Source organism: Dromiciops gliroides, chromosome 4 (genome assembly GCF_019393635.1).
Source record: "Dromiciops gliroides isolate mDroGli1 chromosome 4, mDroGli1.pri, whole genome shotgun sequence".
NCBI classification, from domain to species: domain Eukaryota; kingdom Metazoa; phylum Chordata; class Mammalia; order Microbiotheria; family Microbiotheriidae; genus Dromiciops; species Dromiciops gliroides.
The window spans coordinates 337,677,902-337,684,813 of NC_057864.1; the positions used below are offsets into that span (position 1 = coordinate 337,677,902).

Here is a 6,912-nt window from a genome sequence, read left to right on the forward strand (position 1 = left end):
AAAAAGAAAGGTAAGAAGGAATGAAGGAAGAGAGAAATGTGGAGAAAGGAAGAAAAAGAGAAAGAAAAATTATGCAAAACTGAACAAAATATCAAAAACTGCTAACATCATATGCAACATTACACACCCATGCCCCTCTGCAAAGGAGGGGTGGGGTAGAGAGAGGATAGGAGGGACAGATGCTTTCTCATCTCTCTTCTTTGGGGACAATTTTTAAAAAATCATTTCACATTTGTTTTTGATTGTTTTGTGGTAGTTCTTTCTATTTATGTTATTTTAGTTATTGTCCATGTTGTTTTCTTGGTTCTGCTTGCTTTACTTTGTATCAGTTTCAAGAAGTCTTTCCAGGCTCCTCTACACTTATCAGGCTCATCATTTCTTATAGTACAATAATACTCCATCGTATTCAGGTACCAAAATTTGTTAAGCCATTCCTCAATCAGTGAGCACTGACTTTGTTTCCAGTTCTTTGTCAACACAAAATAATAGCACTTTAAGATTTGCAAAGTGCTGTATATTTGTTATCTCGTTTATAGCCCCCAAAGTATTATTACAAATCTTTCAGTGAAGATAGGAGACTCTTTTCATCAGTGACCTGCTTGGGGTATCTGCATAGCAGGGTCAAAGGTACTTGGAAAAGTCCCAGCTTACTTTTCAGAATGGTTGTACTGATTTATAGCCCCACTAATAATTCATTAGTGTTCCTGTCCTTCTACAACCCCTCCAACATTGACTATTTCCATTTTCTGCCATTTTTGCTCATTTGTGGATTGTGAAGGAGAATCTCAGGGTTTTTTATTTCCTATGTTAATAGTTGTTGATGTAGTTAATAGTTTCTTCTTTTGAGAATTTGTTCATATCTTTTCATTACTTATCTGTTAGGGAATGGCTTTTCTTCTATTTTTCTAGCAATTGTCTATGTATTTTGGCTACCAAAGCTTTATCAAGGATATTTGATACACAGATTTTTTTTCTCCCAGTTGACTGCTTTCCTTCTTATCCTAGATGTTTTAATTTTATTTATGCAAAAGCTTTTCAAAATTATGTAATTAAAATTATCTATTTTATCTTAGGTTATTCACACATGATTTTTAAAACATGCATTTGTTGACAAATATTAAAATATGTTTTACATGATTGCAAATGTATAACCTATATCAGATTGCTTACTGTCTTAGAGAAGGAGAATGGTTGTTGTCCCTCGTTCTCAAAGAGGACCAAAATGACATCACTGTGTTGGAGTCAAAGCACAGTGTATCCAACTGTGGCTCATCAGACCAATATTATCTTGAAAGTCTCTACTACAGGTTAGGTACAAATAGTCCACATGAACATTTGGAGTAGGGATGTCAGGGAAGGGCAAAGAAGGGAAAGAGGGAAAGAATTTGGAGCTCAAAACTGTTTTTAAAAAGAATGTTAAAATTTGCTTTTACATGTAATTGGACAGAAATAAAATATTTTTAAAAGAAAATTAATCCCCAGTTTTGGGGAAAACTGACTAAAATCACTGATAAAACAAGTTTAGGTTTTTAAGGGTTTATTGAAAGATAGAAAGAGAAAGATTGAGAACAGAATTCCAACAGCCTGGCATTCCTATCTTTCCTCAAATTTCCTGTGAAGTCCTCTGCCGCCACCACCACCATCAAGTCAGGAACCCAAAAAGAGAGAGAGAGCTCTCTGTGTAGGCTCTCCTTCCTCCTTCCTGTCCCTTCCCAGAAAATGGGAGGCTCTTCAAGTTGATTGGCTAGTAGCCTTGGTGGACAGTACCCATGTGCAAATGTTACTTCTGATGCCAAGGAAAAGCCGCATGGCCTTGCCCTCTGAGGCATTCTCCTCATGGTGGAGTTTTCCTATAGTAAGTCTCCAGTAGGTGTCGTCATTCCAATCATTACATACATTTGTCAATTATTTCCCGGTGTATCTACATTGGTCTCATTGAGCTATTCTCCCTTTTCCTCCTCATTGGAATATTTTTTGCTTGAAACTTCCAAATTTCATTCTTGAGAGCTTCTTATCCCTTTCAGGTCAATCTATACTTCAAAAGAGTAGGCTATGGGCCCTTCGAAATCTCTCTCCAAATCTAGGGCACATGTGAGAGAATGTACAACCAAAGTGATCTGTCTCCTTCACTATCACAAACTCTACCATGTAGTTAGTGGTCACTTGTGCCCAGGATTTCTGATGTTCCTTCTTTAATAACCAGTATACCTCCTTTTTGGTCAGAATCAGATGCAGGATATAGTTTCCCTTTTTAATTTTTCCTTTATCCTTTGGAGGATAAAATTATTAGTAAGGGAAATCCTAGATATACCAGCTGCTCTACTTTTGGCAGAGAGAGAATACCAGAGATATCCAGATAAATAGTCCCTTACATTATACTACCATGTTTCTGTGGCAGGTATAAAATTTATTTCCCAACCTCTTCATCTATTTCCTCCTTCTGTTTGGATCATTTATAGTATAACCCTATAACAATATCACTTCGGTACCTATCTCCATTAATCTTCAATCAATTTCTCTTTCCTGTATCTCCCCACCAGGACCTGGATTTCCTAACACTGCATTGAGTCATAAAGTGGAGAGACTGTTGGACTTGGAGTCAGGAAAATCTGAGTTCATATTCTACCTCAAAGTACTTACTGGATGTATGGCCCCGGGCAAGTCACTTAACCACAGTCTTCCTCAGTTTCCTCATCTGTAAAATGGGGACAATAATACCACTTACCTCCCAGGGTTGTTGTGAGGGAAATATGAGATAAATCATATAAAGTGCTTTGCAAACCTGAAAGTGTTCTATAAATAAGGTGATTATTATTATTATTTCTTCTTAATATGCAATGTTACTTTACCTTCTTTTATCTATTTGCAGACATCATACCATTTTGCATACACTCTATCCTTCCCACAAAGTTTCTGGGAGACTTAAGTCAAATTCACAAGCTTGCTTTGAGACTTCTGGCTCACCTTCCTTTGTGTATCTGTATAGAGACATCCATTTTGTAGCTTTTTAAAATTTGGGATAGAGGATTCTTATCCCATCTTTCCCTCTCATTGATGATCCTAGAAGGCTCAGCATAGGCAGCATATATACCCATATCTTGTATAGACTCACTGTCCTTGGGCCAATAACAAAAGTCCTCAGGCTTTGGGTCTTGGTCCCATTCATTGTACTCTGCCCTTTCTCCTTGCCCTAGAACCATAAAAGAAGAATAGACTTCAGAAATCATTTGATCCTACCTCCAATTTTATAGATAAAGAAACTAAGTTATAGAGCACTGGCCCTGGAGTCAGAAGGACTTGAATTCAAATCAGGCCTCAGACACTTGACACTTACTAGCTGTGTGACCCTGGGCAAGTTACTTAACCCCAATTGCCTAAAAGAAAAGAAGGAAGGAAAAGGAAAAGGAAAAGGAAAAGGAAAGGGAAGGGAAGGGAAGGGAAGGGAAGGGAAGGGAAGGGAAGGGAAGGGAAGGGAAGGGAAGGGAAGGGAAGGGAAGGGAAGGGAAGGGAAGGGAAGGGAAGGGAAGGGAAGGGAAGGGAAGGGAAGGGAAGGGAAGGGAAGGGAAGGGAAGGGAAGGGAAGGGAAGGGAAGGGAAGGGAAGGGAAGGGAAGGGAAGGGAAGGGAAGGGAAGGGAAGGAACTAAGTTCATGGAGGTAAAATTATTTGCCCAAGGTCATATAGCTAGTCTGTAGCCATCAAGATTAGAGTTCTCATCTCTTGTTTCACCACTCAATACTTTTTATGAGTGCATCATGATACTTTAAAAATGTGCCTGAAGTGCTTCATGTTGGTTATTAATTAAGTATTCATTGAATCTTGTTCTCAAATCCTCCTCTTAGACCTTAGTTTTTTTGTTTGTTTTTTGCAGGTCAATGAGGGTTAAGTGACTTTCCCAGGGTCACACAGCTAGTAAGTGTCAAGTGTCTGAGGTCACATTTGAACTCAGGTCCTCCTGAATCCAGGGCCAGTACTTTATCCACTGCGCCACCTAGCGGTCCCATTTGTTTTTTCGTTTTTGTTTTGTTTTTATTTTGTTGGTTTTTTTTACCCTTTAGTTTTTAATATCTAAAAGGCAGGAGCGCGTGTGTGTGTGTGTGTGTGTGTGTGTGTGTGTGTGTGTGTACTGTTTGTTTCTACCTCTGTAGGTTATATGCGTCCACATGTGTCTGTCTTCTTGTAGCTTTCAAGGAGATAAGAAAAGACATCCCTAGCTTCTCCTCCCATCCTTCTCCAAGGAAGATTTTAATTCCTGCCAGGAAGGAAAACAGGAAGTTGGGGCCGGAGGCTAGCAACTATACTCTCCTCAGAGGGAGGCAGTCCTGGGCTAGAATTCTGTTTTTCTGTTCCTTTAAATATTATTAATCTAGAAGTAATTTTTAGGCTTACACCCCCTGCTCTCTATCCCTTAATGGGATATTATATATTCAAGGCTTATTCTCTTCCCATCAAATGCTAGTTCCACAACTGAACACACAAGGAAAATAGCAACTAAATCCATTTATCCAAGTCAATAGTAAAACAAAAATAAGAAAAAGTATACACAGGAGAATATATAGCAGACAATATAGGGTGAATAAGCTCTCCCTTTGGAAGCAAGAGAACTCTGGAGAATTTCCCCTTGGGTGAGATCTGAGACTCCCTCTGTCAATTGAGCAGAGTCTTTATTGTAGCAGGCTGGTGAAGGTACAAGAGGGATGAGTAGCTCCTCTACATATTGGCTTCTACCTGTGGAGACCAATTTTTAATTGGGGAGTGTTAGCTATGCAGCTCGCCGCAATATTGGGGCAAGGAAGGATACTGGCAGCCTCCCTCAAAACAGAGCAGGATTTATTTAACAAGAATGAACTTAAAAAAAAAAAAACACAAACAGGATCAGTAGGAGCAAGGAAAAGGAAATAAAATGGGGAAAGGGAAATTATACAACCTGAATAACACTATCGCCCAGGAATCAGCTGAGAATACACAGCAGAATCCTGTCGCTTTCCAGCTTCCAGCTAGAATGGTGAATCTCCTCCCTTTTTCCCAGCAGGCCCCAGACAGCCCCCAGCCAATTGGCTGGCCACTCTGACAGTCACATGACTGCCCTCACTAGGCTTCTAATCATTATAATTTTGCCAGGCCAATGTAGGTGTTGGCGAGTGGTGATGATGTGAGGTGCCAGCGCCATGGCAATGACTATAGCCAGTGGGTAGAGCACCGTGCCCTTTGCGGAGCCCCAGAGGTCAGTGCGTGCGCAAAGGTTTTTTGTTTTTTTTTAATTCTAGCCAAAAGATAGGGTCATAAAAACCTCAAATAACGATTAATTCTTTACATGCCCAAAGTCTTTCTTTCCCTTCAGATATCCAAAGAGAGAGAGGTTGTGATGGCTCATCTTTTTCCTTGGAGCTAAAAGTCAGAAGATTTGAGGACCTGTCTTCTCTCCAGCTCTTACGTATTTCTCCTGCCCCTCACATGGGTTTGGGACATTTCATAATCAATCTCAGACAATGATGAGAGAGTCCCATTTAACTGGCTCTTAGAGTCAAGGGTTACACATCTGTGTCAACAGACCACAAACTCTGGCAGGCCCCATCAAACTGAACCAAGGGCTAGACTGTCTGTCATCTGAAAAGAAATCCAAAATGGCAACCAGGTAATGATCCTTTTGGCCTCCGGAATTCATGAAGACCATATCCTAAAGTTGATGAAAACAAGTATCTTTGGTAGCCTTGACATGTTCCCTGGCACTGAGGGCATTTGTTAACAACCTGGGTGTGTGAAGGTTGTGGAGGGAGAGGAGAAAAGGGCTGTCCTGAAGAATTTGCCTTTTCTCTTAGTTTGTCTCTACCTGCTAACCTGGAAAGGATAAAGTTATGGCCTTTTATTTGATTTAGGCAGACCAAATGATGAGAAGGTTTAAGATTGCGGGCTCAAATCCCAGGTTCATTTAACTAGGAGAATGTCTCATTCCATTTATCTTTCTGGAGGCTACAGGGAGGAAAACATTTAAATGATGAGTATAACATTTAAATGATGGTAAGTAGAATTGAAAGGAGAGTCTTTGGGTAGAGAGTTGATATTAGTTGAATATCTATACAGGCAGAAGAGAAGTGAGAAAGGCTGGAACAAGAGTTCTTAACCTTTTTGGTGTCATGGACCCTTTAGGAAGTCTGATGAAACCTATGACACCCCCAATCTCTGAATAATGTTTTTAGATGCATAAAATAAAATACATGGGATTATAAAAGAAGCCAATTATATTGAAGTACAATTGTATATATGTGTTTAAACATATTTACACGCAGATATATGCATGATTTTTAAAATTTTAAGTTTTGTTTTTAATTTATGCACTAAAATAAGCATTTCCATAACATAGTACAATAAAAAAGATAATTGCACACAAAACTGTAAATCTACTATGTATGACTTGCTATTCCTTTCGCTTCACAAATTTGTGTGTCATGCTTGCACAGGGGCCATGCTAATCTTCTCTGTATCATTCCAGTTTTAGTACATGTGCTGCCAAAGCGAGCACTATTCCTTTCAAATATACAACAAAATTATCATGTAAATTTCTTTTTTCTTCCCTCCCCCCCATCTTAGAGACGGTTGGACCCAAAGAGGTGTGTATGTATGTATGTATGTATGTTTGTATGTATATACACACACACCCATATATACATATCTATGTGTATATATGTGTGTATGCAAATTATTCTATACATACATCCATTTATCAGTTCTTTCTCTGGATGCAGATAACATCTTTCTTCATACATCCTTTAGAGTTAATTTGGGTATTTATAATGTTCAAAATAACATAATTGCTCAGTCTTTCTTAAAACAATATTGCCATTAATGTATGCAATGTCCTTTTGGTTCTGCTCATTTCCTTCCATGTTTTTCTAAAATCATTGAGCTCATCATTT

General features: G+C 38.9%; 1 non-coding gene across 1 annotated transcript; it reads right to left on the minus strand.

Moving 5' to 3' along the window:
* Nucleotides 1-6,411: 6,411 nt before the first annotated feature.
* On the minus strand, nt 6,412-6,518 carry LOC122726970. The gene has a single exon (XR_006352960.1). It is a non-coding gene; the product is annotated as a U6 spliceosomal RNA (small nuclear RNA).
* Between the last annotated feature and the right edge of the window lie 394 nt (nt 6,519-6,912).